Genomic DNA, 15,898 nt, shown 5'->3' with positions numbered 1-15,898 from the left:
TCGCGGGGCGGGGCGGCGGCGCAAGGCCCCACCCCCACCCCACCCCCTACCTCCAGGCCTCCCCAGCTCCTCGCCTCCCCACCTCCCTGCCTCTTGGCGTCATAGGAGGCTCTGCTGCCTGCAGGGCAGAGAGGAGAGGGAGGAGGCCAGCGAGAGGGAGCCTGTGTCGGGGCGTGGGAGGAAAGCAAGATAACGCAGGCGACCCGAAAAGGACGGTGAATCTGACTGGCCAGACTGGAAAGTAGGCGAAGGGGAAGCAGCGATACTGGGAAGGTGTGGTGGGACCTGTAGGAGAAGAGAAGCAGAAAAGAAAGGAAGAGAAGGGGAGAGGCCGTCAGAGAGGAAGCAGAAAAAGGGAAAGTGGAGCAAAGAAGAGAAATGTGCTGGAGGAGAGGAAGGCGTGGGGCCCTGAAGGGACGTGAATTCTTTATGCCCAGGACCAGGCCTTCCAGAGGCTGAGGTTCATCTACATACCCGCTGAGGAGAGGCCACCCTCGCCTCTTTTGCTCGCAGCAATCTATTCTGCGGGAGAATTCCCTGGAACCCAAGGATCCTGGGGCTCTAAGGGACCCTAAAGAGCATCTGGTCCTGCTCCTTCCTTCATCCATGACTAAACTTGGGATGGGAAGGCTGTTCATGCTGGGTTTTCTCTGGGAATGAGACCTAAAGACAATTTTGGCAGTTCCTGATAGAAACACTAAATAAAACAGGTCCTCTGTGGCAAGGAGCTAACGCTTCCAGAAGCTTCTGAATAGATCATTCTATTTGACAAACAGATGCACACTATTACCAAACACTGGGCTAGATGGTGGTAAGAGAAGCATGACTAGAATGGAATCTTAGGTTTTTTGAAGCTTATAAATAAGTGGCTGAAATTGGTTATATATATATAATATATATATATAAATTATAAATAATTAACTTTGACGTATGGTGGTGGTGAGTAATCAGGTAGAGGTTTGCTCAGAGTGCTATAGGAGCCAGCAGCTTGGAGACCCAGGAAGGCTTCTTGGAGGAAGTGACCCTTGATGTGGGAAGGGTTTTCCAGAAAGGGAATGCAGCGTGAGGAAAAGCTCAGAGACATTAATCAGCATTGATTGAATCATTCATTAATGTCTACAATAATCACATGTAAAACACCCACTAGGTGCAAAGTAATGTACCAGAATCTATGCAAGCCACGTCTAGCATAGATAATAAGGTATCGTTTCTATAATCAAGTTGATTCCAATCTCATAGAGTAGATATGCCATGCACATGAATAAGTGAAACACAAGTCAAGATTTCTGTAAGACCTCTTCAAGCCAAGGGCCATAGAGTTCAGGGGAGGGAGAGGATTCATTTGCCTGTGTTGATCTGATGAGTTCTGACAGAGGTGTTATTCAAGTTGGGGCATGAAGAATGGGAAATATTTCAACAGGTAGACAGAACAGGGGGTCAGAGATGAGAAAGATGCATCAGGCAGCAGGGAAAAAAACTAATGAATGCAAATAGAGCACTTGGTTTAAATTAATTCGGCAGGGAAATGACCCTTTCTTTTTCTTTTATTTTCTTTCCCTTTCTTTTTTTTTTTTTTTTTTTTTTTTTTTTTTCGGACAGGGTCTTATCTGTCACCCAGGCTGGGGTGCAGTGGCAGGAACATAGCTTACTCCATCCTTGACCTCCTGGGATCAAGCAATCCTCTAGCCTCAGCCTCCTGAGTAGGTGGGACTACAGATGCATACCAACACGCCCAGTGAAGGAAATGAGTTGTTCTTTCCTCTTTTATAGGAATGGGATGGAAAGGAGGAAGGGCTATGGTTGCTCTTCGCATGTTTGTTGTTGTGCTGTTCCGTTCTTCACGCACATGTCCATCAGGCTCCTTGTCAACCTTCCATTCCCCCGGGGTAGGCATATTTATGAGTACCATGTGCCCAGTGAGCTGGGCCACCCCCCCACCACGTGGTGCCAGACTTGAATGACCTTGTGCTCTGCAAATATATTGGTTTATCTGCATTTGTGATGTGTTTTTATTTTGCTTTTCTCCCATTTATCTGCCTAGCAAACTTCCTTTTGTAAAAAATGAATAAAGGAAGCATATCCACAGATGAGCTCATGGTTAGGGGAAACAACACACAGGAGGATGCTTTGGTAGTGACCAGCATTCCAGCTAAAGAATGGAGGTTGGGGGATGAAACAAGGGCACACAAAAACTAAAACTTTTTTTCTGAATTTTCTTTGTTTGCCTAGTTGATTTGCTGTCCAAGAATTGGGTGCTTGGACAGCAAATTAGAGACCAATACGATAAGTGAAACAGCCCGCAGCATAATTATCCATGGGGATTGTTGAAAATGCTGATTTCTGGGCCCCATGTCAATCCTGCTGTATTGGAGTCACTAGGAATGGGGACCAATAATTTTTATTTTAAAAACTTTTCTTCATTAGAAAAACAACTTGGCCGGGCGCGGTGGCTCAAGCCTGTAATCCCAGCACTTAGGGAGGCCGAGACGGGCGGATCACGAGGTCAGGAGATCGAGACCATCCTGGCTAACACGGTGAAACCCCGTCTCTACTAAAAATACAAAAAAAAAAAAAACTAGCCGGGCGAGGTGGCGGGCGCCTGTAGTCCCAGCTACTCGGGAGGCTGAGGCAGGAGAATGGCGTGAACCCGGGAGGCGGAGCTTGCAGTGAGCTGAGATCCGGCCACTGCACTCCAGCCCGGGCTACAGAGCAAGACTCCGTCTCAAAAAAAAAAAAAAAAAAAAAAGAAAAACAACTTTGTTGACTATCATTTATATCCAATGATATGCTCCCATTTTAAGTGCACAGTTCAATGAATTTTGACAAATATTCATGCCCTATTTTAGTCAGTTCCTGTCATCCTCAGCTCCAGTTAACCACTGACTTGCTGTCTGCCAATATATGTTAGTTTTGTCTGCTGTGGAATTTCACATAAAAATTGTACAGTATTCACCACTTCATGTCTTTCTTTTTCAATTTTTTATTATTTTTAAAATTACTATGATTATTTTTATTTTAATTGTTTCTGGGGAACAGGTGGTGTTTGGTTCCATAGATAAATTCTTTTGTGGTGATTTCTGAGATTTTGGTGCACCCATTACCTGAGCAGCGTACACTGTACCTAACGTGTAGTCTATTATCTCTTACCCCACTCCCTTCTCCCAAGTCCCCAAAGTCCATTGCATCATTCTTAAGGCTTTGAGTCCTCATAGCTTAGCTCCCACTTATCCGTGAAAACATATGATATTTGGTTTTCCATTCCTGAATTACTTCACTTAGAATAATGATCTCCAACTCCATCCACATGGCTGCCAATGCCATTTTTTCATTCCTTTTAAAATCCACTCATTGATTGATGGGCATTTGGGCTGGTTCCATATTTTTGCAATTGTGAATTGTGCTGCTATAAACGTATGTGTGCAAGTGTCTTTTTTTTTTTCATATAATTTCTTTTCCTCTGGATGAGTAGCCAGGAGTGGGATTGCTGGATCAATGGTAGATCTACCTTTAGTTCTTTAAGGAATCTCCACACTGTTTTCCATAGTGGTAGTACTAGCTTACATTCCCACCAGCAGTGTAAAAGTGTTTCCTTTTCACCAAATTCATGCCAATATCTATTATTTTTTTATTTTTTAGTTATGACCATTCTTGCAGGAGTTAGGTGGTATTGCATTGTGTGGTGTTTTTTGTTTGTTTGTTTGTGTTTTGTTTGTTTATTTTTTTGAGATGAAGTCTTGTTTTGTCACCCAGGCTGGAGTGCAGTGGCTTGATCTCAGCTCACTGCAACCTCCACCTCCTGGGTTCACCTGCCTCAGCCTCTGGAGTTCAAGTGATTCTCCTGCCTCATCCTCCAAAGTAACTGGGACTACAGGAGTGTGCTACCATGCCTGGCAATTTTTGTGTTTTTAGTAGAGATGGGGGTTTCACCATGTGGGTCTGGAACTCCTGACCTCAGATGATCCACCTGCCTAGGCCTCCCAGAGTGCTGGGATTACAGGTGTGAGCCACGATGCCTGGCCAGCATTGTGGTTTTGATTTGCATTTCCCTTATCATTAGTGATGTTGAGCATTTTTTTCATATGTTTGTAGGCCATTTGTATATATTCCTTTGAGAATTGTTATTCACGTCCTTAGCCCACTTTTTGATGGGATTATTTGTTTTTCTTGCTGATTTGTTTGAGTTCCATATAGATTCTGGATATTAGACCTGTATTGGATGCATAGTTGTGAAAATTTCCTCCCCTCTGTGGGTTGTCTGTTTATGCTGCTGATTATTTCTTCTTTTTCTTTTCTTTTTTCTTTTTTCTTTTTTTGAGATGGAGTCTCGCTCTCTTGTTCAGGCTGGAATGCAGTGGCATGATCTTGGCTCAGGGTAAGCTCCACCTCCCGGGTTCACGCCATTCTCCTGCCTCAGCCTCCCAAGTAGCTGGGACTACAGGCGCCTGCCACCATGCCCGGCTAATTTTTTTGTATTTTCAGCAGACACGGGGTTTCACCGTGTTAGCCAGGATGGTCTCGATCTCCTGACCTCATGATCTGTCCGCCTTGGCCTCCCAAAGTGCTGGGATTACAGGCATGAGTCACCGTGCCCAGCCTGATTATTTCTTTTGCTGTGCAGAAGCTTTATCCTTCTGTTTATCTTTGTTGCATTTGCTTTTCTTGGTCATGAGGTTCTTGGTCATGAACTCTTTGCCTAAGCCAATGTCTAGAAGAGTTTTTCCGATGTTATCTTTTAGAATTTTTATGACTTCAGGTCTTAGATTTAAGTATTTGATTCATCTTGAATTGATTTTTGTATAAGGTGAAAGATGAGGATGCAGATTTATTCTTCTACATGGGGCTAGTTAATTATCCCAGCACCATTTGTTGAATAGGGTGTCCTTTCCCTACTTTATGTTCTTGTTTGCTTTGTCAATGATCAGTTGGTTGTAAGTATTTGGCTTTATTTCTGGGATTGCTCTTCTGTTCCATTGGTCTATGTGCCTATTTTTATACCAGTACCATGCTGTTTTGGTGACAATAGCCTAGTAGTATACTCTGAAGTCAGGTAATGTGATGCCTCCAGATTTGTTCTTTTTCTTTAGTCTTGGTTTGGCTATGTGGGCTCTTTTGTTCCATATGAATTTAAGGTTTTTTTTTTTTTTTCTAGTTCTGCGAAGAATGATAATGGCATTTTGATGAGAATTGCATTGAATTTATAGATTGCTTTTGGCAGTATGGTCATTTTCACAATATCGATTCTATTCATCCATGAGCATGGGGTGTGTTTGCATTTGTTTGTGACATCTATGATTTCTTTGAGCAATGTTTTGTAGTTCTCCTTGTGGAGATCTTTCACCTCTTTGGTTAGGTATATTCCTAAGTATTTTATTTTATTTTATTTTTTGCAGTTATTGTAAAAGGGGTTAAGTTATTGCTTTGTTTCTCAGCTTGCTTGCTGTTGGTGTAGAGCAGTGCTACTGATTTGTGTACATTGATTTTGTATCCTGAAACTTTTCTTAATTCATTTATCAGATCCTGGAGCTTTTTGGGTGAGTGTTTAGGGTGTTCTAGGTATACAATCATATCATCAGCAAACAGCAATGGTTTGACTTCATCATTACCAATTTGGATGTGCTTTATTTCTTTCTCTTATCTGATTGCTCTGGCTAGGACTTCCAGTACTATGTTGAATTGAAGTGGTGAAAGTGGGCATCCTTACGTTGTTCCAGTTCTCAGGGGGAATGCTTTCAGCTTTTCCCCCTTCAGTATAATGTTGGCTGTGAGTTTGTCATAGGCGACTTTTATTACCTTAACGTATTCTTTTCTCTATGTAGATTTTGCTGAGGGTTTTAATCATAAAGGGATGCTGGATTTTGTCAAATGCTTTTTCTGTGTCTATTGAGATGATCATGTGATTTTTAAAAAAATTCTGTTTACGTGGTGTATCACATTTATTGACTTGTGGATGTTAAACCATCCCTGTATCCCTGGTATGAAACCCACGTGATCATGGTGGATTATCTTTTTGATATGCTGTTGGATTTGGTTGGCTAGTATTTTGTTGAGGATTTTTGTATTTATGTTCATCAGGGACATTGGTCTGTAGTTTTCTTTTTTTGTTATGTTCTTTCCTAGTTTTGATATTAGGCTTCATGGAATGATTTAAGCAGGATTCCCTCTCTCTCTATCTTTTGGAATAATTTCAGTAGAATTGTTGAGAATTCTTCTTTGAATGTCTGATAGAATTCAGTTGTGAATCCATCTGGTCCTGGACTTTTTTTTGGTTTGGCAATTTTTAAATTACGATTTCAATCTCACTGCTTGTTATTGGTCTGTTCAGAGTTTCTATTTCTTCCTGGTTTAATTTAGGAAGGTTGTATATTTCCAGGAATTTTTCTGTCTCTTCTAGGTTTTCTAGTTTAGCTTGCAAAGGTGTTCATAGTAGCATTGAATGATTCTTTGTATTTCTGTTTTATAGGTTCTAGTATCTCCTGTTTCATTTCTAATTGAGCTTATTAGGATCTTGTCCTTCTTTTCTTGGTTAACCTCACTAATGATCTATCAATTTTGTTTATCTTTTCAAAGAGCCAGTTTTTGGTTTTCCTTATCTTTTTTATTTTTTTGTTTCAATTTCATTTAATTCTCCTCAGATCTTTATTATTTCTTTTCTTCTGCTAGGGTTTGGTTTGGTTTGTTCTTGTTGCTGTAGTTCCTTGAGGTGTGACCTTAGACTGTGTGTCTGTGCTCTTTCAGACTTTTTTTAATGTACAACTGTAATGCTGTGAAGTTTCCTCTTTTTAAAAATTTTTTTATTTTTATTGTTTGGAGATGGACTTTCACTCTTGTTGCCCAGGCTGGAGTGTAATGGCAAGACCTCAGCTCACTGCAACCTCCATCTCTAGGGTTCAAGCAATTCTTCTGCCTTGGCCTCCCAAGTAGCTAGGATTACAGGCATGGACCACCACGCCCAGCTAATTTTATATTTTTAGTAGAGACAGGGTTTCCCCATGTTGGTCAAGCTGGTCTCAAACTCCCAACCTAAGGTGATCTGCCCGCCTTGGTCGAAGTTTCCTCTTAGCACTGTTTTTGCTGTATCCCAGAGGTTTTGATAGGTTGTGTCACTATTATCATTCAGTTCAATAATTTTTTAATTTCCATCTTGATTTCATTGTTGACTCAAAGGTCGTTCAGGAACCAATTATTTAATTTCCAAGCATTTGCATGGTTTTGAGAGTTCCTTTGGAGTTCATTTTCAATTTTATTTCACTGTGGTCTGAGAGAGTACTTGATATAATTTTGATTTTCTTAAATTTATTGTGACTTGTTTTGTGGCCTCTCATATGATCTGTCTTGGAGAATGTTCCATGTGCTGATGAATGTTTTTAGGGTATAGTTTAAGTCCATTGTTTCTCTGTTGGCTTTCTGTCTTGATGACCTGTCTAGAGCTGTCAGTGGAGTATTGAAGTCCCCCACTATCATTGTGTTGCCTTCTATCTCATTTCTTTGGGCTAGTAGTAATTGTTTTATAAATTTTGAAGCTCCAGTGTTAGGTGCATGTATATTTAGGATTGTAATATTTTCCTGTTGGACTAGTCCTTTTATCATCATCTAATGTCCCTCACTGTCTTTTTTAACTGTTGTTACATTAAAATCTGTTTTGTCTGATATAAAATAGCTACTCCTGCTCACTTTTGGTGTCCATTTGCATGGAATATCTTTTTCCATCCTTTTACCTTAAGTTTATCTGAGTCCTTATGTGTTAGGTGAGTCTCTTGAAGACAGCAGAAACTTGGTTGGTGAATTATCATCCATTCTGCCATTTTGTATCTTTTAAGAGGAGCATTTGAGCCATTTACCTTCAATGTTAGTATTGAGATTTGAGGTACTATTCTGTTCATTGTGCTAGCTGTTGCCTGAATACCTTGTTTTTTCATTGTTTTCTTGTTTTATGGGCCCCATGAGATTTATGCTTTAAGGAGGTGCTGTTTTTGTGTATTTCAAGGTTTTGTTTAAAGATTTATAACTACTTTTAGCAGTTCTTGTAGTGCTGGCTTGGTGGTAGTGAATTCTGTCAGTATTTGTTTGTCTGAAAAAGACTTTATCTTTCCTTCATTTATGATGCTTAATTTCACTGGATACAAAATTCTTGATGGATAATTATTTTGTTTAAGGAGGCTAAAGATAGGATCTCCATCCCTCCTAGCTTGTAGAGTTTCTGCTGGGAAGTCTGCTATTAATTTGACAGGCTTTCCTTTATTGGTTACCTGATACTTTTGCCTCACATCTCTTAAGATCCCTTTTTTCTTTTTGACTTTAGAAACCTCATGACTATGTGCCTAGCTGATGATCTTTTGGTGATGAACTTCCCAGGTGTTCTTCGAGCTTCTTGTATTTAATGTCTAGATCTCTAGCAAGGCCAAGGAAGTTTTCTCCAATTATTCCCTCAAATAAGTTTTCCAAACTTTCAGATTTTTCTTCTTCCTCAGGAATACCAATTATTCTTATGTTTGGTCGTTTAACGTAATACCAAACTTCTTGGAGGCTTTGTTCATTTTTAAAATTCTTTTTTCTTTGTCTTTGTCAAATTGGATTAATTAAAAAGCCTTGTCTTTGGGCTCTGAAGTTCTTTGTTCTACTTGTTTGATTCTATTGTTGAAACTTGCCAGTGTGTTTTGCATTTCTCTAAGTGTGTCATTCATTTCCAGAAGTTGTGATTGCTTTTTAATTATGAGATCTATTTCTTTGGAGATTTTTTTCATCCATATCCTATATTATTTTTTAAGTTTCTTTAAGCTGATTTCCACCTTTCTCTGATACCTCCTTGAGTAGCTTAATAATTGACCTTCTGAATTCTTTTTCTGACAATTGAGAGATTTTTTTCTTAATTTGGATCTATTGCTGATGAGCTAGTGTGACCTTTTGAGGGTGTTATAGAACCTTGTTTTGTTATGCTACCAGAATTGTTTTTCTGGTTCTTTCTCATTTGGGTAGACTATGTCAGAGGAAAGATTTGGGGTTCAAGGGCCGCTGTTCAGATTCTTTTGTTCCATGGGTGATCCGTTGTTGGGGTGCTCCCCCCCTTCCTCTAGAGATGCGGCTTCCTGAAAGCTGGACCGCATGATTGTCATTGCTTTTCTCGGTCTAGCCACCCAGTGGGGCTACCAGGCTCTGGGCTGTTACTGGGAGTGTCCACAAAGAGTCCTGTGATGTGATTCATCTTCAGGTCTTTCAGCTGTGGATACCAGCACCTGCTCAGGTGGAGGTAGCAGGGGAGTGAAGTGGACTCTGTCAGAGTCCTTGGTTGTAGTTGTGTTTAGTGCACTGGTTTTCCTGAATGCTGGTTATACTAGCAATGATGTTGTTACATGGACAAACTCAGGGCCTCTGGGGAGCTAAGATGTTACAGGCAGTGGAATTAGCTGTTGTTTTCTCCTTTTTTGGAGCAGTGTTGTTCTGCTATGAGTTGCTGTAATGGCTTGAGTTGGTTGACCTCCAGCAAGGAGGTGGTGCTTTCAAGAGAGCATTAGCTGTGGTAGTATAGGGGTGGATACAAGCTTGCCCTAAGGTCACCTGGATAAATATTGGGTTTCTCGGGTGGTGGGCAGGGCCATAGAGCTCCCATGAGTTCAAGTCTTTTGTCTTCAGCTACCAAGGCTGGTAAAGAAACACCATCAGGTTGGGGCAGTGTTAGGCATGTCTGAGCTCAGACTCTCCTAGGGCAGGGCTTGCTGCGGCCACTGTGGGGGATGGGGGGTTGTTCTCAGGTCAGTGGAGTTATGCTCCAAGAGGGATTATGGCTGCCTCTGCTGCTTCACACAGGTCCCAGGGAAGTGGGGGAAAGCCAGCAGACTCCCAAAATGCTGGGATTACAGGTGTGAACCACCATGCCTGGCCGTGTTTTTCTTTTTTACTCAGCATAATACTTTTGAGGTTCATCCATTCTGTTATAGCTATCATCCATTTGTTCCTTTTATTTTAGAGTTGTATTCACAGTAGATGTACCATAATTCATGTCATCACCTGTTTATGGACATTTTGGTTGTTTCTGGATTCTGGTTATTTTGAATAAAGCTGCTACGATTATTAATGGACAAGTTTTTGTGTGGACATACATTTTAATATGTTTCATTTGTTTTATTAAGAGTAAAAATATAGAATTGAAATTGCTAGATCATATAAAAGTATGTGTTTAATGGAATAAGAAACTGCTACATGGTTTTCCAAAGTGATGGTACTTATTCCTCTTTTCTCAAGCAGCGTATGAGAGATTCAGATGTTTCACATCCTTGCAAACACTTGGTGTTTTCATCCCATTTGTATTTACTCCATTTGAGTGGTGAGTAGCTGTATCTCAGCATGGCTTTAGTGAGTGTTTTCCTCCTGACTAATGCTGTTGAGCATCTTCTCATGGCTTTATTGGCCATTTGTGTGTCTTCTTTGCCTGCAGTTTCTACTGAATTGTTTGTCTTCTTGTTTTTGAGTTGTAGGACTTCTTTATATTTCTGGAAAGCAGTCTTTGTCAGATGTATGTCTTGCAAATATTTTCTCCTAGTCAGTGGCTTGCCTTTTCATTTTCTTAATATTATCTGTTGAAAAGCAAAGGTTTTTATTTTGATGGAAAACTTACCAATTTTTCTTCTATGATTCATGTTCTTTGTGTCCTGTCAAAAATCCTTTGCCTATCCCAAGGTCATAAACATGTTCTCCTATATTCCTTCTGGAGATTTTATAGTTTTTGCCTTTATGTTTAGGCCTATGATCTATTTTGCGTTGATTTGTGTGTTCAGTATGACGAGTTAATATTCATTTCTTCCTTAAATGTTTGACAGAGTGAAGCCGTGTCTGCCTAGAGGTTTCTTTGTGGGAAGATTCTAAACTACACATTGAGGTTCTTTAATAGATATAGGGCTATTCAGGTATTCTATTTCTTTGGCAATCCATTTTAGTGTTTGTGTCTCCGTAGGCAGAATGACCTCCCAAGGATGCCCATGTCTTAATCCCCCGAGCCTATAAATGTGTTATCGTACATGACAAAATGACTTTAAAGATGTGCTTGAAGTAAAGATCCAGAGATGGGAAGTTAATCCCGGATTATGTGGGTGGACCCAATGTAATTACAAGCCTTTGTGAGAGGGAGACAGGGGTGTCAGAGTCAGAAAGGAGATGCGACCAGAGAAGCCAGAGGTTGGAGTGATGTGGTTGCTGCTGGGAGCCAGAAGCCAAGGAATGTTGGCAGCCTGAGGACGCTGGGAGAGGCAGGACCAAGATTCTCCCTTAGAGCCTGAAGAAGGAACCCGGTGCTGTCAATACCTCGATTTCAGCCAGAACAAGCCCAGTTTAGGACTTCTGACTTCTGGAACTGTAAGACACTAAATCTGTGTAGTTTGGAGTCTCTATGTTTGAGGTCATTTATTACAGCTGCAATTAGAAACCAGCAGAGTGTCTTTCAAGAAAGGTATCCATTTCGTCTGCATTTTCAAACTTGTTGGCATGAAGTTGTTTCTAATACTTTCATACTAACATTTTAATGTTTGTAGGCCGTGCCGTGATGTCCCCTATTTCATTCTTGAGATTGGTAATTTGTGTATTTTTAGAAAATCAGTCAGGCTAGAAATTTATCCATTTTTATGATATTTTCAAAGAACCAGTTTTTGGTGTTATTTTTATCTATTGTGTGTCCGTTTTTTTCATTGATTTCTACTCTTACCTTTACTGTTTCCCTTTTTCTACCTAGTTTTGTTTCCATTTGCTTTTCTTTTGCTAACTTCTTAAGGTGGAAGCTTAGATTATTGATTTTAGATTTTTTTTCTTTTTTCACTTCACTCAAAGCTGTGAACATCCTACCAACCATTGCTTTACCTGCAGCTCACAAATTTTATTTTCATTTTCATTCAGTGAAAAATATTTTGTAGCATCCCTTGCTATTTAAAAATGTGTTGTTTACTTCCAAGTATTTCTATGATTGATTTCTAACTTAATTCCTTTGTGGTCAGAGAACATACTCCATATGATTTCAATCTTTTCAAATTGATTGAAATATTTATGTGTTCCAATTTATGTTCTATTGTGATGATTTTTTCACGTGAAATTATCTGATAGTCACTCCAGTTTTCTCACTACATGTTGGTAGGTAGAATAGTGACTCTCCCAAAATGTCCACGTCTTAATCCCGGGAACCTGTGAGCATGTTACCTTCGATGGCAAAAGGGACATTGCAGACACCATTAAAATGAAGGACCTTGAGATGGCAAGATAATCTCTGACTGTGCAGGGGGAGCCAAGCCAATGGCATACTTCCTTAAAGGCAGGTGACCTTTTTTGGCTGTGGTTGTTAAGAAGATGTGAGCCAGCCCAACGATGGTCAGAGCAGTGTGATATGAGAAGGACCCATTGTTGCCTGCTTTGAAGATAGAGGAAGGGGCTGTGAGTCAAGGAATGTGAGTGGCCTCTAGAAGCTGGAAGAGACAAGGTCACTAACTTCCAGAAAGGAATGCAGCCCTGCCAATGCCTTGATTTTAGCCTAATGAGACCCACACTGGATTTCTAGCCTACAGAACCATAAGATTGAACATTTGTATTGGTTAAATCACACACTTACATTGTAATAATTTGTTATGGCAGCCATAGAAAACTAACACAGCACGTGACATCTTTCTCCATCCTTTCCTTTTAACCTATTTGCATCCTGAAATTTAAAGTGCTTTTCTCACAGATAACATTTAGTTGGATTGGCTTTTAAAAATCCAGCTGGGGCCAGGCGTGGGGCTCACGCCTGTAATCCCAGCACTTTGGGAGGCCAAGGCAAGCGAATCCCTTGAGGTCAGGAGTTGAGACCAGCCTGGCCCACATGGTGAAACCCCATCTCTTCTAAAAATACAAAAATTAGCCAGGCATGGTGGCAGGTACCTGTAATCCCAGCTACCGGGGAGGCTGAGGCAGGAGAATCACTTAAACTGGAGGTTGCAGTGAGCCAAGATCCTGCCACTGCACTCCAGCCTTGGGGACAGAGTGAGACTCTGTCTCAAAAAAAAAAAAAAAAGAAAGAGAAAGAAAAATTTTTCCCCTGTGGACTTGGAAGTCTCACTTTTTACATGACCATGTAAGATATTTGGTTGAATTGTGTGTGCGTGTGTTTGTATATATGTCTATATTACATGTACACATAGATTATATATAATATATAATGTACTTTTTTCCACGTGTATGTATAATCAACAATAAAATGTTTTAAAATTGAGATTATAAAATGAGGCCATCTCTAGATTTCGTTTTTTAGCTCTGACATGTACGTTTTAAGATCACAATTCCAGGATAACTTGATGGAAGCAGAAGGGACATTGATAGAGGCTTTAATGTCCAAGGACCGCCTGCAAGAACAGCAAGGCATTTGATATTTCTGATCCTGTATAGTAACTCAGTGCCTCCCTCTCCCTCAACCACCTGACAAGAGTGGAAGGCATGGCCTCCTTGCCAATGAGCCGCATTACCCCAGGGGAACTTTCTCTCACTTCAGTGCATAAGTCCGGGTTTCCCACCAGGATCTGGCTGGACAGCTCTCTAGATGGGCAGGGGGATGGGGAAAGGACATCTGCTCCTGCCCAGATGTTCTGATGAATCCTGTGTGACTAGAGAGGGTGTTTCAGGGGTCATTTCATCCAGCCCTCTGCCTCTGGGCAGAACAGAAGCTAACCCTGCTGTAACCACATGTGCACACCGGAGTGGCTAGTGCTTCTGGCTCACACACACTTATGTGTTCTGTGGCTGGACTTCAGATAAACCAGGCCATTATCCTTCAGGGAAATAAAGCAAATACAGCCTTTCCTTGTAACCTTTTGGACCTGTTTCCATAGGCGTTTGCTTTATTAGTATATTGAAATAGTGATGATAATCTGAGCCAGCCAGCATTTGTATTCCACTTTATGGTTTTCAATTTCTCTGGGTCTTGGTTTCCTCAACCATGGAGTGGGGGCAATAACTGAATCCATATCATAGGTTACTGTGAGGATAAACAATGCATGTCAGTGCATACTCATTTTATTTGATTCTAAGTAAGTGATACACAAGACGTGCACAGTTATTATTCCTGTTTCTCAGATATGGCCAATGATGCCCAGATAGAGTGGGTGAGTTGCTTGAAGTGACACAGCTGACGGAGGCACAGCTGGGGCTGAAACCCATGTCTCCTACTCTAAGCCCCTGCCCCTATTTCTCTGCACCACACATTAGGACCTCTGATGTGAAGAGAGTACTTGGGCAGGGAGTTAGCAATAATCCTGAAAATGGATGCTTGATGATATGATGCCAGGTATGCAAAGGGAACAGAGGTGCACAGAAATAAAGTGACTTGCCCAAATCTAGTACATGCCAGAGCCAGAAACCCCACTCAGACCAGGTTGCCCTGAGTTTTCTCAGTCAGGGTTTCTCTTAAATGCAGCCTGAGGTACAACTTTTTTTGCATCTCGCATAGCAACAGTTAATTGAGGGGATGCAGTGTACAGCCTAGAGATGGGAAGGCGTCTCTGGGTCCCTGTTATAGTCGCATTCTGAGCTAGGAAACCCTACTCTCCCCTGATGCCTGCCTGATGGGTGGAGCCAGTTCTGCCAGGCACTAAGCATCTGGAACGCTCAGGCCCTCACCCCTTCTCCCAGGACACCATTTCCTTGGAGCTTCTCTGGATTTAAAAGTGGAATAAGGTCGTGGAAAAGAATATGGATTCTGGAAAAGGTAGGCATGGGTTTGAACTCTCCTTCTGCCCCTTCCCAGCATTGGGGTCTTGGGGAAGTTATTTAACTTCTCTGAGCCTCAGTTTCCTAATGGAGTTGTGGGAGCACGATGTCTTGCATAGAGTAAATGCTTAACAGATTTTCGCGTTTAGTAGGAGCAGTGAGAGTTTTCCTGGAGCCAGGAGACTGAGTTTGTCCCTCTGGTCAAGGTACCTGGGGTGAGTTTTTCTCTCTCTGAGCTTCCCTATCCTCATCTGTGAACTGTGTTGGTATCCCCTGAGCTTACATCTTTACCTTCTATATGCACAGGAAAGTGCTAGACAAATTGTTTGGGGAGTGAGCCCAGGTCTAAACAGAACTTTTGGGACGTGCTGAACGTGGGAACATCCCTCCCCCATTGCACCCCCACCCCCGGCCCCAGTAAATGACCTGCCTTGATTCGGAGGTTAGAGGCCTCCATGACAGACATGTTAAACAATCCAGCAAGCCCTGCTGTGAGAAGGGCATAGACAGAATTTTCCTCTTCTTTTTTTTCTGTAGATACAGTCCTGCTCTGTCACCCAGGCTGGAGCGCAGTGGCATGATCACAGCTCACTGCAACCTTGACCTCCTGGGCTCAAGTGATTCTCCCACCTCAGCCTTCCAAGTAGGAGGGACCACAGATGTGTGCCAACATGCCCAGATAATTATTTTATTTTTTACAGAGACAGGGTCTTCCTGTGTTGCCCAGGCTGGTCTTGAACTTCTGGACTCAAGTGACCCTCCTGCCTTGGACTCCCAACGTGCTGGGATTATAGGCATGAGCCATTGAGCCTGGCCTCCTCTTTCTTTAACGCTGGCTTTGAGAAGGGCATGATGGTAGTGAGTTGAATATTCTTGAGAAAGCTCCAAGCTGGAGCTACACATCAGAGAATCCTGGTTACTAACCTGTCCTCACTGCCCCCATCCCTGTGGGCTGGGACCATACTCTTTCCCTGGGCCTTGAAAGTCCCACAGCGGAACCAGGTGGAAATGGAATCACATGATTTGGGAGGAAGAAGGACTCACCCACTCTAAGACACCCTTCCACCCCATCAGGCACCCACTACCTCATTCCTGATCAGCAGGCTCTGCCCAAAATTTCCCAGGACAACAGATTTCTGCATCACGAGATGATTATTCAATTTTAGGATGACAAGATGGTTAGAAAGAT

General features: G+C 41.7%; 1 long non-coding RNA gene across 1 annotated transcript; it reads left to right on the top strand.

The window, feature by feature from the left end:
• The first annotated feature begins 85 nt into the window (after window positions 1-85).
• Window positions 86-1,995, top strand: LOC119620733 (uncharacterized). Its single transcript, XR_005237292.2, has 2 exons — window positions 86-241; window positions 1,600-1,995. It is a non-coding gene; the product is annotated as an uncharacterized lncRNA (long non-coding RNA).
• The last annotated feature ends 13,903 nt before the right edge of the window (window positions 1,996-15,898 follow it).

This window comes from Chlorocebus sabaeus, chromosome 11 (assembly GCF_047675955.1).
Source record: "Chlorocebus sabaeus isolate Y175 chromosome 11, mChlSab1.0.hap1, whole genome shotgun sequence".
Classification (NCBI taxonomy): domain Eukaryota; kingdom Metazoa; phylum Chordata; class Mammalia; order Primates; family Cercopithecidae; genus Chlorocebus; species Chlorocebus sabaeus.
This window is presented reverse-complemented; position numbering and strand designations above follow the sequence as displayed.